Below are 16,812 nucleotides of genomic sequence, written 5' to 3'. Positions count from 1 at the left end.
GAAAAAAAAATGTCCTACATGAAAAAAAGAAAAAAAAGAAAAGACAGATTCATCTCCCAATTCAATGAATAGAAAGTAGATACAAAGAAAGAGAAGGTATTTGTTGCTTTGAATAAAGTAACATGAATTGCTTTACAGAAATTAAAAAAAGGTAGAGAAAATCCAGAGTAATTTTTCTAGAAATTAAAAAAAAAAATGTTTTGGAAGTGGATGAAGAGGGTTAAACAAGGGGTGTCCAACACAGCCAATGGAATTTTTTTAAAAAAGTAATGAAAATTATTTGGGATGAAACTGAAGTGAGGAAATGCTGGAAGGAATATTTTAGAAATCAGTATGGGAATGACAGTGATGTGTTAACAAATGGAACTCAATCAAATATTATAAATGAACAAGAAGGCATAAATGCTGCAAAATGTTGAAAATTGGTAAGTCATATGTAGTCATTATAACTGCAGAAATGTAAAAATATGGATGTAATTTGCTTATGGGCTTGGTTTGCAACTTCTTAAAGTTGCGTGTAAAGCCTGCATCTGTGCCTGACAACAAGAAAGCTGTTATTGCTCCCCTGTACAAAGAGAAAGGTAGCAAGAGTGCATGCAAAAGCTACAGAAAGATTAGTCTGTTAAGAATGTTTAGGAAGGTATTTGGCAGAACTCTGACTGAAAGGTTATGAGAAGTAACAAAGAACAAATTTTGCGAAGTAGGTTTATGCTGAACAGGGGCCAGCAAGTCACAGAGAAATGTATGAATGCAACAACAGGAGTATAATAAGTGGAATTGTGGAATGGTTTGTGCAATATGGAGTTGAAGGTTGGCTGCTGAATGCAATTAAGAGTGATATGTGATAGAAGGAAGCATATGTGAGAATAAATGGAATGCTTAGCTAATGGTTCAACAGTTGATGTTCTCTTGTTTTCTTAATGTGTTATGGATAAATATATAAAGAATACTCGTGGTGACATGAGAATGTGTTGGTTGGGGATGTGAATATATGTGCACTTTTGCAATTAGATGATTCCTTACTGTTGTCTGAAAATACAAAATGATTTGTAAAGTAATGTTAGACAGACTGTATAATGCAGGGAGGAGTATGGATATAGAAATTAATGCATCAAGGACTAAAGTAGCTGTTTGATATGGCAAATGTAGTGCACAATGGCAAATTAAATAAGGGGGGAAAAAAAACTCCAAGCAAGTTAATTAATTTATCTATCTTGATACAAGGTTTACTAACATGAGAAAATATCTGGAGAAATTTTAGACATGCAAATGCTGGTAGAAAGTTAGCATTATATGGTCCATTGCAAAGAATAAATATTTGTCCAAAAAAATAAAAATGCCTGTGCATAAGATCATGCTTTTGCCTACTCTGTTATATGAAGTGAGTCACTGAGGAGAGCTTCTGGGGAGTGTTGCAGGTACTCCCTCCCTTTTCACCCTGGGATTCTGCTCCACTCTTTGGCCAGTCCATTGGACTAACAGATATAGCAGGGTACAATGAGTAGCTGTGGCTGGCAGTATCAGGAAATTGCCTGTGGAGTAGGAAAAATGGTGTACAAGTGGGTAAAATGACACTGCCCTCTACCAGGGTAATAAAAATGGTAAAAATACAGATATACAGAGCAGTGGAAAAACTGTTATGCACTCATTGGTAAATGTAACACACAGCTAGAAGCATCTGACTCTCTTTTCAGATTTAAATCAACCTTTGGTGCAGAGCAGATTTTTAAATCACAAGTCTAGCTCTGTTTCAAAGGAATGCTAAATCCTCATTTAAGAACAACCCTACTGCTCTTTCAAAAAGAGTGCAACCCAGGGGTGTCCACAAGAGGGATCAGTGACATCAGAATGGTGGCCATGACCAGGCACTTGAAGCCCCCCCCCCTTTTTACAGGTATATAAGGCATGTGACACATGTAAAAATGCGTCCATGAAAACCAACAAGATTTAAGATCTACAATTTCCCCTTCTCTGATTTGTGCTTCATATGTGGCATAAGAACAATTATTCCGGTAATTGTGTACCTGTTCAGTTGATGTGATTTATTTTTCTGCTACATTAAGTGCAAGATGTTGAAGATCAGCAGTGACATCACAATAAGGCACCAAAGTAAAATTCTTCACTAGAATATTGTGATGTATTTCCTTTGCCTCATCTTACATGCTAGTTTTAAGTTGATTTTTCTTCTGATCTTTACCATGAATTATCTACTTAAATGATCTCTACGAAGCTACCATAAAGTAGTTCCTGAAGACACAGCACTCTCAGTCTGGGAAAAGAAAAAGATGAAGTATCAAGAAAAATGTGCTCATCATAGTTATCTGAGCTAGATGTATTTAATTCAGGACAAAAAAGTGAGATGCGTTCCCGTATTATTCGACAATTGGCCAGGCTGGCACAAATGTATGCCCCACTTTTTGGTGGCCGCAGTCTTTTCATTATCAACACAGTTAGCTCTGGACTCTTACTAGGAGGTGCAGATATAATACAGCAGTCTTTGGAGCGAAGGAAAAAGCAAACACCACAGTGGGATACTGACCGTACATTTCACATGTTTGTCACTGGATGTAGCACAGGGCCACTCCTGCATTACTGGTATTTATGGATAGACAAAATAACCCCAAGAAAAGGAGTTCAACATCTTAAGGTTGTCATCATGAAGGTAGCAATCGACCAGGCCTTTGCTCCATTTTTCGGAGGTTGGTATTTCATAATCATGGCGCTGCTTCAAGGCCATAGTTTGGCAGATGGCATTGATGAATTTAGGGATAAATTCTGGGACTATTACTTGGCAGAGCTCACTCTTTGGCCAGCAGCTCAAATGTTAAATTTTCTGTATCTCCCCTCACAATACCGAGTGCTGTTTGTGAATGTAGTGACTTTGGGATGGAATGTCTACCTTTCATATCTGAAACACCGAAGCTGAGGACGGCAAAGGCTTGGAAGCAGAAGAGCCAAAGAAGAAATTCTTTCTTTCAAATGATTGCACTAGCTAAAAATATATACAGATTTGATGCATTCTCAATGGAATTGTATTCTTTTGTTCCTCTTATCCTTGTAAAGGGTAAGCTAGATAAAATAATGTTTTATTATGCTAGTTTTCCTGAATAAACCTGTTTTTTTTTTAAATGAGCGCTGAGGCATTTATTGCATTAACCGAGTCTAAAACAGTGCAAAGGCTCAACTTTATTTATTTTAAAGTACATATACATCATTTTTCAACCATAAATACTCTCTAAAAATCCTTAAAACAATACAGTTTAATACAGATCTGATGCTAACAAATTTAGTCTATTTGCTGGTTGGTCTCCAGTTGACTTGGAAACATTTCATCTGAATATACTGTGTGTTTTCCAGTTTGCTGCTTACTCAGAGTTCTATTTGTAGCTCTGGGGCTTTTCTATCATTAGGTGATGGGAAACAAAAATAAAATAAAAGTGGGGATATCAAAAGTCAATTATACTGTATTTAGTTTATTATTCTGATTTTACATAGTTCTGTTTTAGATCATCTCAGCCTATGGCTGCTTGTTTATAATTTGTTCTGTGTTTGTGAAAGCCTCATGGCAGTTTTCATTGTTCTCCATTTCTGTTCAATGGAACTTGCCCAACAGATATTATTGCTTGATTACTCTAACAATCCAAAGTTTTAATTACATTTGGTAAGCTAAGGAATGGCATACATAGATTTTCAAAATACAAAGAATATACGCAATCTGCACAAAAGTCAACTGAGAAGAAGCAGGAGGCAGGGAAAAAAGAGCTGGATATATGTAATCAACATGCTGTAGCAACTTACAGTGGACCACCAACTTCTACTGTGGGGCACCGTTATGCCAGGAAAGGGGACCCGATTCTCTCAAGATTGTTGCAAGATGGCTGAGACATGAAAATGGTTACTTCAAGACATAACTCTACCTGGTGTGAACCACAGACATCACCGCTAGAGTTGGTTTCAACTGTGCATTTACACAATACTTACATAGCAATATTTACATACGTCTCTATCTCAAACTGCTTTCTGTTAAGGACATTCAGTCCTTCTCCATGCAGTGGTGCTCAGTAGCAAAAGTGTGGTAGTTTCCCAGCACACTATCACAACTAACTGCTGTATATATTTATATGGTTTATTGTAGGTTGTCTTGATCTTAAATAGCTAATCTAGATAATTTGTGTCCAATCAGTAAAGATACCAAAGGGCTTGTAACAGATTTATCAGTTATCCAAACATCAATATAGGACTGTAGTAGAATTGGTAGCAAGGATCTGGAAACATGGATAAAACTCCTCTGCAAACTTATTCATTGTAAGTAAAAGAGCTGTTAGTCTTGGGTAAAGTTTTTATTTAAAAAAATCAATCCCATATATACTCGTTTCAATTAGTTAATACTGGTATTGACATGCTAAACAGTAAGAGATACATGTTTCTAACCTTGTGTGTCAGTCATTTCCATATTTTAGCTTATTGGTTATTATATCTTCACTCTCTGAATAAATGGCTGTCCCCTACTTTGTCTTTTATAATAAATCAGGTATATTCGGCAGTGAAATAGTGATTGTGATCACATATTGCCCTAAGCTATAACATGGGTTGTTTCTAGCTTAGTATATTGTCTGGACCAAGCCAATGTGATCTGTAAAGCATGGTTTATGACCTAGAACATTGTGCAAACTCAGTCAACAATTATTTATTCAATAAATTGTCATTAAACCATAATTAGCAATAGCATGATGCATGAACCTGATTTAGGACTTGTTGAGCAGGAATCTGAATGTATCCAAAGTCTCCCTAATCAAATTCAACACTCTGGAGTAAGCTAGAGAGCTCTTCCGCAAATAGAAGTCTTACCATTTGTGGAATGGTTCCTTCTTCAATTCAACAGAGCTCTTGCTATGGCCCCGCTGGACTTGTCTTCTGAGCAGGAAGAGGTGGAAGTAGAGCTGCCCAAAGTTGTTGGGAGTTGGACAGCATACAAATTTAATAGACAAACACATAGGGAGATCTAGGGGTAATAATCCTGGAGGGAGTGATTTCAGCAGTGTTGAAGCCAATGATTCCACTCTGGCTGGGGCAGATCCAGCAACCCCCAGGGCTCCCTGCTTGTACCCCCTGGCAGTGTCTCAGACTCTGAAGTTCACCCACCCAGTCCCAAGCAGAGGCCTGCTTTAAACATACAATGGCCGAGGGCTGAGCTTTGCCAGTCAGGCTGCCTGCCAAAAAGCAGGCCAGCAGAAGTGCAGATTCTAATGAGTAACGTGCCTCAGCTGTGCACTTGGGTGGAGGCTCAGCTTATTTGTTGGCTTCCCTCCCTGAGAAAAAATGCCGAGAACAACTTTTGAAGCCTCAGCTCTGTTGCATGTACCTTGCTGTGGCGTTCTTAGAACTCTGGATTCTACCTCACTGTGTCTCTGTCTTTTCCCTGCCATTTATTGCTTGTTTGTTGGGTTCCTGATACTGACTTGTGCCAAGGCTGGGACTAGCTTTACAGTTGTAGTCTTAAGATAGTGGTAAAAAGGACCCTTTTCTTCTAAATGTTCTGCCTGAGTTACATATCCCTGGACTGTGGCAAGTACCCAGATTGCTATTGGCAGCACAGAAAGACTTTCCCATTAAAGTAGAGCCAAATTTCATTGATTCCCCCTTTCACCTTCAACCTACATGCCATTCCTCTTGCTGTTCAGAAGATATCAGCATAAAATTCCCTCCTCCCTTCTCCCAACGCAGAAGCCTTCAATAAACAGAACACTGTCAGAAATGTATGGATCCAATTATTCATAATCTATACCATGATGGTTATTTTATCCAGGAGCTGGAAATCACTGAAAAAGAAAACAATTCAGGCCACAATTCAATATAAGTTGAACACACATTTCTCTCTATTAGATTGTGGTTTTGATGTATAGGTCTAAAAATATTTGATATTCAGTTTTGTAATTTAGTGAGGCTACTCAGAAGTAGAATGGTTATGGGCTGAACCTAAATTACTGCATTCCTCCTATATAACTTCCAGTCTATCAATTCAGAACATTAGCAAAGGAGCAAGAACATAGGACTTTTTTTTTTAAAATCAGCTTCTCTTTTTGATAAATTGTAATCTAGTATGTAATCGAAAGTGGTGTTTATTTTGAAACAGTTTCACCATTTGGCAGTGAAAGCTGAACTACTCAAACTGATCTGAGTATTTCTGCACTATTACAGTCCTTGTCAATAATAGGGTCAACCATTAAGAGTTTGAGTTTGCCATTATACAAGGAAGATTGCTTGTCCATATCTATTTCCAATACCACACACACTTGTTGAAGTGGTAGAATTTTGCCCTAGAAAATGTGTCAAAGGGATGAGGGAACTTTCTACAGATGATTGCTCTCTATCTGATGTCAAAAGCTTGTTATTTGCTCTCCCGCCAACTTAAACTAGTAAAGCATAATAAACTAAGAACTGGCATTACTATCATTAAACTGTGGATTTGGAATATTTGATTTCACAAAAGATGTGAAAGAAAAAAGAGCACAAAACAAGGACAAAGAGCTGAGAAAAAAACCAAGGTTGGCAGTGGCAAAGTTAAATCTAAGCATATAGATTTGTACTTTCACACTTGCAAGACTGATCTCAGCCCTCCCAGGTAAACCAGACAGGAAACACAACTAGATGAGCTAATTCTACTTTATTGTAAGGTTACATTAACAGAATCTTGCAAGTCTGAAAGTACAAATCTCCTGCCCTCCCTATTTACCACCTGAGTATTTAGGGCGGGTCCTTCCTAAGTTTCTTTTTCTGGCCATTACTCTGTTGTGGACTCCTTTCTCTTTTATCTAATCATTCCTTGGGCAGCATCTCTTCCCCCCATCTTCCAAGGTCACCCTCACATTGCATCACATCTGGTTACTAAAAAGATAAGAAGGTAGGGCAAAACATTTAGCTGGATTTCTGACTACACATCAATGGGTGGTTCTCTTAAAGTAATTTTGTTTATTGATATCCCATATATGCTCTTTTATGGCTTCTTTGGCTTTTGCACGTCCAACAGATGGCAAGAAACTTCTTGTTTTGATTCCAGTGAAATTATCTACCTGGAGTGAAGTTTCTCATACAGAGTTAAGGGAGCTAGGCCTTGTAGATAATGTATCAGCTTAAAACAATATGTACACAGGTCTGTTTTGCCAAATCTGGACTTCTAAGGAAATAAAGCCAGCTTCAATTCACAGTGTAGCATTAGGAACACAATGTGTAATACCAAAAATTGCCCTTAGGAATTGAGATTATGGTTTCTCAAGATGATGAAGATCTTTGTCTTTATAGGTGCATATCTGTGCACTGTAAAGTTGGGCGGTTGTTTTCCTCTGGACAACCTGGAAGCTGAGTGTATAAATTGGCTATAAATTTGATTAAATTTTTTTAAAAATAACCACTTTAAAGCAGCAAATGATGTCCGGCAGTTTTCTGTGGCCTAAAGGGTTTGGACATTCTATGTCCCTAAACCCTGAAACAATATGCCCAAGTATTTAAGCTGCCTCATTTGCACAATAACATGGCCACTAATCTGCCATTTATGTCTGTTTTGTTTTTCAAAGAACATAAATGTATAAGTTATCATTCTTCTTTACAATACATTGCAAACGTCTGTAATGTCCTTTGTCCCACCACTGAGAAAGAATGATAGTGCCATTGCATAACATTTCTCTATTGGCCAGAAGTGAGGAATGGTGTCCCTTGAAGGGCTGATGGAGGGAACCTGTGAAAACCCCCAATTTCTTTGTCTATCTTTTTAGACCATCCAGCTGCTAAGTGGACCTGAGAATTGGAGAAAACAGCTGTAAATAACTTGCTGATGTGGGTTTCTTGCAAGTTTAATATGAATTGGATGGTGACTGGGAACCAGTTGCTAGATACTCGTGGACTGATTTGAAAATGGAGCAGTTGAATGGGCTCATCTCTGGAAGATTACACTTATGTTTATGGAACTAGAATCTAGTCTGGATCAATAGATGAACTCCCCAAGGTAGTTTTCCTGGATGGCCTCATTAATACAAAAGATCTAAGTGATTTGAACATTTGGTTAAGCAAAGCTCTGCATCATTTTATTTTACAGGTCTAGAGTGACAAATGAGCAAGCGATATTTTCCTTCAAGTTGTAGGGGGATGGCCCTGAAATGAGAATAAAGGTCTTTATCTGTAGCCTCTAAACTGGCATTAAAGTTTCCTGCTAGGACAAAAATCAGCATTTGGATATAATTTACTGAAATTTCCCATACAGGTTTCTAACTTTTGCTATGCCACATTTACTTGTGATTGGGCTCTTTGGGATGGAATACAAAGATTTGTGATCAAGGGGTCCTGATTTTCAAATCTGATCTGTTTGGAGATTGCCGAATCGCCGCAGTTCTATAACTCTACAATAGTGAAAATAAGGACTGTAAGACCTCCTTTAAACCTACCCCCTACTGTGCTAGAGATAGCTGGTAAAACAAATCCACTCAAAATAGCCAGTACCTAGGTCCAGGGCTCCTCCAAAAGAAATAACTCAAAAGAGGGCAAATGCTCCGTGAATGAAAAGTCTGCTTTCTTTGAAGACCAGCCTACAACATTCCATGACAGAATTCTAACGTTACTGGTACAGTGGTACCTTGGGTTACGAATTTAATCCGTTCCGTGTCACTGGTTGCAACCCGATTTGTTCGCAACCCGAAGCAAATTTTCCCATAAGGTTCAATGTAATTACCGTTAATCCGTTCCAGCGTCCGTGGACCACGCATCAAGGGTGGAAAAACAGCTGTGGACCATGCGGCAGGGCGGAACAATGGCCGTGGACCGCGCGGCAGGGCGGAACAACGGCCGTGGACCGCACGGCAGGGCGGAACAACGGCCGTGGACCGCACGGCAGGGCGGAACAACGGCCGTGGACCGCACAGCAGGGCGGAACAACGGCCGTGGACCGCACAGCAGGGCAGAAAAACGGCCATGGACCACATGGCACGGGCAGAAAAACGGCTGCGGACCGCGCGGCAGGGCGGAAAAACGGCCACGGACCGCGCGGCAGGGCGGAAAATGGCCGCGGACCGCGCGGCAGGGCGGAAAATGGCCGCAGATCCGGTTCGTACCCCGAGGCGGAGTTCGCAAACCGAGGTAAATTTATGTGGCCAGAGCTGGTCGCAACCCGAAAAGTTCGTAAGCAGAGGCATTCGAAACCCAAGGTACCACTGTATCTGCAATTGTCAGCTTGATGGAGGAAGCTTATCAAAGGAATAGGTGTGTTGGAATCCAATTTTATTTTTTGAGTAGGGTTTAAATCCATCTCTGGAGACAGGGAGATCACTGTATGCTGAGGGGAAGCACCAGCAGACTGTTTTGATGGGAGATCTTGTTTGTGTGTAGAGGCCAGATCATTTGAAGGGCTAACACAGTAAAAGGTGGGCTTTTTTGGCTAATGTATGCTAAGCTGTGGATTTTACCTAAAGAATCTTTAGTTTAATTCTGGAGATGGGCTTCTCTTGTGTCCTGATTTAGCCATCCAGTATCACCACTGAGATTTATTTTCTGAAACTGCTGGACACATGTGTATCATATTTTTTTCCTGCAGCAGTTTAGAGAAAGCCTCTGGATCCCTGTAATCAATTAGAGCTTTCAACCTGATCAGCTTTAGGATCTGAGAGTACAAGGTCAACAGGAGGTCCTGCTGTTGTTAGCATCTGAGCATGGGAGCTATCAGTGAAATTTCCTCTTCTTCATACTTTGATAGGGCTCCAATGGAGTTAATTTTCTCACTTCAGATGGATCGTCTGCCATTTTGTGAGCAGTTTCTTGCTTGCTGTGGGTTCTAGCTATATTGTTTAAAGCCTCTTCTATACATCCCTGTGATGTTATTTTTATGCAGTGTCTATAATTGTTGTAAAAGAGCTCTTTAGGATATCTAATCCAGAAATTATATCTTTTTGAATATAATATGTTCTTCATCCCATTCGTTGACACGCTCTAGGTTTGTTAGTGCTATTATCTCTGTATATCAGAGTGACCTTGGACTTGTGGGGGAGAAAATCAGCAGCTCTGACTGAGCAGAAGTATTTTTATTTTTACCATTGTCTGATGTTATTTAGTCCAGTTTGTTTGATAACTGTGCAGCTTTTTTTTTATAATAAGGGCAATCTGGACATCCTTAAGGTTTTGATTTGAAATAATCTGAAAACTGCTCAGAATTTTTTTTTTTTTTCATGAGCATCTGTGGAATGGCTGGGTGCTTAAATGCCAGTAAAATCCCCTTGATGCCATATTGGGCAGGAAGCCAAGTAATTCTTTCTAAGTCCAGGTGGAAGTGTGCAAGAAGGAAGTTTGGATTAGTTTATCATGACACTTCCCTCTTTGTATTTTTCATTAATATCTGAAGCCCCAGGTTCATAGATAAAATGATCTGTGAATTGTTTTGAAATTCCTATTCTTCTGTTATTGTGCCTCAACTGAATAAGGGTCACTGCTACAGTATTACTGTTTAAATATGGGTTCTTTAAGGCTTCTTCCAGTAATCCAGTATGTTATGTTTGGCTATCTACATATAAAATGGGTATTTTTCAGAATTCTTTCTATCATTAACATTGTTCATGCTTGAAACAGGCCCTTGTCTATTTGCCTCCCATCAGAGTTCTGCATAAATAACTCAAGCACTTGTTCCAATTCATCAATTTTGATGTTAATCATTGTTAGCTGCTCAAAGATCAAAATTACAGTCTCCACAGTGAGAAAGCTGTGTGTGGTCAGCAAGACTGGATCAGAGATTAGATAGGGACAGACTGCTCTTTGGCAGGATTTTTTTGTATCAGACATGGTGAATGGGGAGGTGCAGGATTATTAATTAAGCTTTCCACCTGCTATTAGGGTTATTTTCATCTTCTTCACACCCCAATTCCTCATTAACCCAAGACACTTCTCTTATATAGCATATTTGTTATCTGTTTAGAGATGCCTTAAAGCATTATCTTAGTTTCTGAGTCCTGAATTACCAAATCTTCATCTGTTAGCTAATACTTGGTGTCAGAGCTCTTCCTGTCATGCTTTTTAACTTGTTTTAGCTCCAGATGTTGGTTTGTCTTGTTGCCCATGTTGTCCATTAATACAAGCAGGATAAGACATTTTTCAAAATCACACTTGCACAGTCAGTCTGGTACACAGAGATAAAATCTGTTTTCTACTGTAGAGCTAGTTGCAAAGGGTATTTCTAATTTGTTGCCACTTTCCTATCCTTACTTGTTATTAATAAGTTTTTCCATATCTTAAATTCTTATTCTGGGGATGGATGCAATTCTATACATTTCATACGAGCCTATGACTGAAATAAAGGATCTTTTTTTCAATTTAAAGTGATAGCTTAAAAACCAAAGTTGAGAGTTGGATAAAAGAAAAATGTATATATCATAGGAAATGATCATTTTGTTGTACCATCTTAAAATAGTTTACTTGTATCATGCCCCAATATCATGAATCTAATCTATACCAAAATAAACACCTGAGATAAAATTGCCTTGACCACCTTCTCACAGGTAATATAGACAGATTAATGAGTTCCTCTATAGTGGGGAGGGGATTTAAGTTGAAGCTTTTTAGCATAATCAGTTAAAAAAAAACCCCACTGTGGGTATATTTTGTGTTTTCCCCCAAACCAACTTTCTTTGATGAAACAAAAGATAGAATGGTGGGGAACACAGAAATATCACAAGAGGAAGGCAAGAATCCTTGGATCTACTTAAAAATTACACATTTGCAGCAGGGCCACTGCATTGTAAAACCCTTGCCTGGAAGCATCTCTGGATTCACCTGTTTTATTCATGGCTAACATAAAAGTCAGTGACGAGGTATATGTGATCTCTGGCCAGAGACTGAAGTGCAAAGTGGGACCTGCCAATGTTCTCAGCTGTAATAAAATACTATTAAGGGCTTTCAAAACAATATTCAATTGAATAAGACAGGTCTTGCTCATAGCCTTATCTCATTTATCTCATCTATTTGATTTTACTTTGGTGTTGTTTAAAAATTTTTGCTGGTCATTGATTGAACAAACTACAGATATATATATATATTTAAAAAGTTTAACTGACAAAAGGAATAGAAATGGAGAATTAACCAGAGCATATGAACAAACAAAAACCTTTAAAATGCTGTTTAAAAACCAAAATTGATGGGGAAATTAAACTTTTCTAATATCAATAGTAATGTAATTCAAGAGACAAGGAATAACAAAAGAAAAAGGCAAATCTAAAAAATCAAGGTTGGGATGTGACATGGTATAAAATAGCACTAGAAATTTAAGAATGACAGGATGGATAAAGAGATAAAAGGATACAAAATAAGAAGGAGGTTTAGCATAGGGGTAGCAGAAGATATTTAAATTTCAACTTGTAAAAAAACAGCAGCCAAAATAGAGCAAATGAAGAGAAAAGATGACGGTGAAACAAAGAAAACAAATACAGTTACATCATGTGTAATAAATTAAAGCAGTTGAACACCATTGCAATCATCAAGCCTAAACACTATAACAATAAACGAAGAATTTCGGAAACAAAAACCAAATACTGGGCCTAGAAACAAAAGGAACAAAAAAGTCCAGTTAATAATTAGCAGGACTAAGTACACATACAGGTGCACGTTCATTGAGCTAATCACTGAATTTAAAAATGTAGCCTAAATCAGAAGAATCGAAAGGTTTGAAGGACTGGCACAGAAACACATGATTCAGTAGTAGCATGGGGGAACAGAAGTAACAAACTGAAATTATGAGGAAAGGGAAAGTAGACAGAACAGTTCTTCAAAACAGGGGAACATGTGGTAGCCTCAGAAGAAGAAAGGAAAGAAATAACAAAAACATTTCAAAAGGGGGTCTGCAAGGAATAATCTGTGGAAATTGAACTGAATGAGAAAGTTGAAAGAGTGCTGCTGCATAACTGCAAGTCAGTAGGCAACAGAAGAGAATCATGCCAAGGTGGGAAATACAGAGAAACAACCTGGTGAAGCACAGTATGCATTAAAAAAAAAATTGCAGAGTCCTCTGAACCTGACAAATAGAGCAGAAGGAATTGAGAGGCTAAAAACAAAAACCTTGGATCAACATAATTAGCTTCATTAAAAAAAAGAAAGTGAAAAAGAGTAAGCTAATAATAAGAAAATAACTATAAAATTATCTATAGAATAGGAAAGTATACACAAATGAAGTCTGTGACCTGCAGAATTAGAAGAGAGATGCTCTTATAACTTTTAAGATTAGAAATACCACATCCTTAATCCTGCCCAAAATAGCCTCCCTTTTCCTTAGCCAATGATTCAGAAATGTATTCCTCCATAAGTAGGCCTGATTTCAGCTGATTCAACATGCTTCATTCCTGATCAATATTCAGTAGACTATTTAATGTGAAAAGCTTTTCAACAGCTATTTTGCTAGGTGCAATGAAGGCTTTTGACAGGGTTATTTGGTTATGTTTAATTAAACTATTAAAAAGATCATATTTGGGGGGAGATTTTATGGCATTAATTTGTCAGCTGTTCAAGCACTATTCCATATTAATAATTACAATGCTAAATGTCTTGATATAAAAGAGGGACCTAGCGTGACACTCTACTCTTTTCCAATGTTTTTGCAATCTCATTATAGCCATTACTTAGGATGTTCAGAAAGAATCCACAGATTAAAGGAACACTAATTAATCATAAAATCCACACTAATAATCTGTGGCTGATACATTTTTATCTAATCCTCTTAAAGCAATGCAATAGATTTAAAGCAATGCAATAGATTTAAAGGGTTAGGGTTCCCCCCCCCTTTTTTTTTTTAAAGTTTTCAGGGCTAAAAATAAATTGTGGAAAGTCAGAGCTCTTTTCTTTGAATACTGTTCTAGCTGTTCAGTTAACAAATTATCTGGTTTTACATTACAATTCAAGTTTTAACTACTTGGGAATTCAAATTACTAAAGATGCAAAACATTTCATCCATAGAATGATAACCCAATAATTAAATGGCTAATGCAGATATTACAATAATGAAATCATGTATTGCTTTATTAGCAAGATTGGGTACTATAAAAACAATGGCACAGCCTAGATTATTTTTTTATACCCTATCTCTACCACCATCTAAGGACACAATAAGAAGTGGAGAAGTATGTTGGATAAATGTATATGCAGAAGGAATAAACCAAGATTTTCCAAGTCAGTTATATATTAATAACAATAAACAATAGTAAACTTGTATGCCGCCCAATTCTCAAACGACTTTGGGCAGCTCACAATGATCAAACAAGGAAATTACAATATATCACTTGGTAGTAAAAGTGGAGATAGCTTCCCCCAATTTATAATGGCATTTATAGGATTTTTATTTGAGAAACATGATGTACATTATACAACATAGTGGAGCTGGGCAATGACCAGCAGCTGAAAAGTATGCTCTTCCTTTCTTTTGGAGTTCTCTCCTTTTGATCTTTTTCCAAGAAAGGCAATTGACTTTTATTTCCAATTTCTTTTATAAGGATACTTTATATGGATATGTAGCTTATGTGGAAAAAATGGGGACATATCTGGTGCCTTAACCATCCTCTGTTTATCCATTTTAATATCACATGAGGATCCTTTGTGGTGTAGGAGTAAAAGGTTGAACTCACACTACAGAGACCAGGTTCAAATCCAGTGTGAGTCATGGAAGCTCACCGGGCGCCTTGAGGCCAATCACTCTCTTTCAACCCAACCTATTTTATAGGGTAGTTAGGCGAAAATGGAAGAGGTGGTGCCAAGTATACTACTGTACCTTGAGCTCCTGAAGGAAAGATGAGATATTAATATAATAAATAATACTTTACTTTATCATTAGGATAAATTCCTGTAGTTTGAGGATTAATTATGGTAATGCTAATGTATAAAGGTGATTATATGTTTATTCCTTGATAGTAATCACACTGATGAGAATTGATTAAACTACTCATAATTTCAAATAAGACAAAAACAGAAATTTGTCCAAACATTAATATATAAACAAAACTCTAGATCCCTTGTGCTCTTTAAGCAGTTATGTTCATCCAGGAAGATATCAACTAGACGTAAAGTTTCACAACTTCATCAAATTTAGAAATAAAATATGAAATGTCTCTTTGGTTAAAAATTGTTTGAGAAGAGGACTTTAACAGCCAAATGGATTATTTGTGTCAGAGTTGACTGTGGATTAGTTGAAAATTAATTAATTAAATCACTTAAATTAATTCAGCACACTAATTAAAATGTGCTGAAAATTCTGCAGAGGTGGCATTTATCATATCTAAATTGTTGCTTCTGTATTGGAAGGAAAATTCAAAATAATCCCTTATAACAATTGATTATACCCTTGTATGTCACATGAAGTGGAATCCTTATATTGCCTCTTTTACAAAGATATTAGAAATAGATATACTGCACCCTTTGTGGACTTCCTAGGATGTACAGATCGTTTTTATATTCAACTGTTGCTGGCTGATCAGTTTGACTCTATGTTCTTAGCAGTGGCCAAATTCTGTTATCAAGATCAAAAGTCAAATTCTGACCCAGCAATATAAATATTTTGTTCTTGAATATTAATTTTAGGGTTTTTTTCACCCTTTCTGTCTGGCTTTTGTATTATGTTTCACCTGTAAGGCACATTTTTCCTTTGATCTTCATCTTATTTTTGCTATGACCATTAATTGAATAATAAATAGATATCCAAATTACATAAAGATAAATTCTACCTCTTCTCCTGAATGTTGGAGGGGATGTGGTGCATAGGGTACTTCGAACAGTATGCGGTCCACATTGTTAACTGATCAAAAACAATTTACAGTCCTGCAGATTATATCATAGATGTTAAGACAATATGCAACCTTTCTTGGAATGCTGTCTTTATTTTTGAGAGATGGAAAGATTCGACGGTATCCACTATGGAGGAATGGTTGGTGAAACTGACAGATCTTGCTGAGATGGATAAATTAACTTCTTTGATTAGAGAAAAGACACTACCATATGAAATCTTTTAATTTTATATTTATGTATATGTATGAATTAATTCCAGATCACTTAATATTGTGGGAGGATATTTTTCTAAATAAACACATTTATAAAATTGATTGTCCCTTTACTTCTGTGTATAGACAAATTTCTTCTATATATTTTTTTCTTAACATCCACAGAAACGCCTTAAGGTTCTTGCCATTCCATTTCTTTCTTTTCATAAGGTACATAATCCACAATGCTTAGAGGTAATGTATTTTTAATACTGTTATTTTAAAAATAAACCTTTGAAGAACGTGACTGTGAGAAATGTATGATGAATTTCTGAAAAACGTAACTGAAAATAAATTCAGCTGACTTGATAAAAGTTAGAAATTAATTAATTTTACCTAATTAATTTAGAAACTAAAGGAACCAAATATAAACATCTGTGGAAACGAAAAGAGCTGCAACCTTCTTGATACTACCACTAGCAAAAACAGGCCATGCAAAAGCTCTTTTTCTCAAAATGGAATCAGTCAATTCGATTCAAAATAATAGCAAACAAAATTATATGTTTCTATAACTTTTTTCTTTTTTTTTTGGTACCTTCAAGTCACTGTTGACTGCTGGTGACTGCCTGGACTAGTCCTTGCAGTTTTCTTGGCAAGATTTCAGAAGTGCTTTGCCATTGCCTGCTTCCTAGGGCTGAGAGAGTGTGACTGGCCCAAGGTCACCCAGCTGGCTTCGTGTCTAAGGCTGAGGACTAGAACTCATGGCCTCCCAGTTTCTAGCCTGGGGCCTTAACCACTACACCAACCTGGCTCTTTTTCTGTAACAGTACTGTTT

General features: G+C 37.2%; 1 protein-coding gene and 1 pseudogene across 1 annotated transcript in view; one reads left to right on the top strand and one right to left on the bottom strand.

Moving 5' to 3' along the window:
• The window catches only part of KCNQ5 (potassium voltage-gated channel subfamily Q member 5), a 352,113-nt gene that overhangs the window by 61,937 nt on the left and 273,364 nt on the right, over window positions 1–16,812 (bottom strand). The window lies entirely within an intron of this gene.
• On the top strand, window positions 2,360–2,926 carry LOC148217047 (mpv17-like protein 2 pseudogene; annotated as a pseudogene).

The sequence above is a fragment of the Python bivittatus genome, unplaced genomic scaffold (assembly GCF_059951505.1).
Source record: "Python bivittatus isolate LINGU-HERP-01145 unplaced genomic scaffold, Pbiv_v1 ctg000020_np1212, whole genome shotgun sequence".
In the NCBI taxonomy this organism is placed as follows: Eukaryota; Metazoa; Chordata; class Lepidosauria; order Squamata; family Pythonidae; genus Python; species Python bivittatus.
Note: the sequence above shows the minus strand (reverse complement) of the source record. Positions and strands in the feature narration are given on the sequence as shown.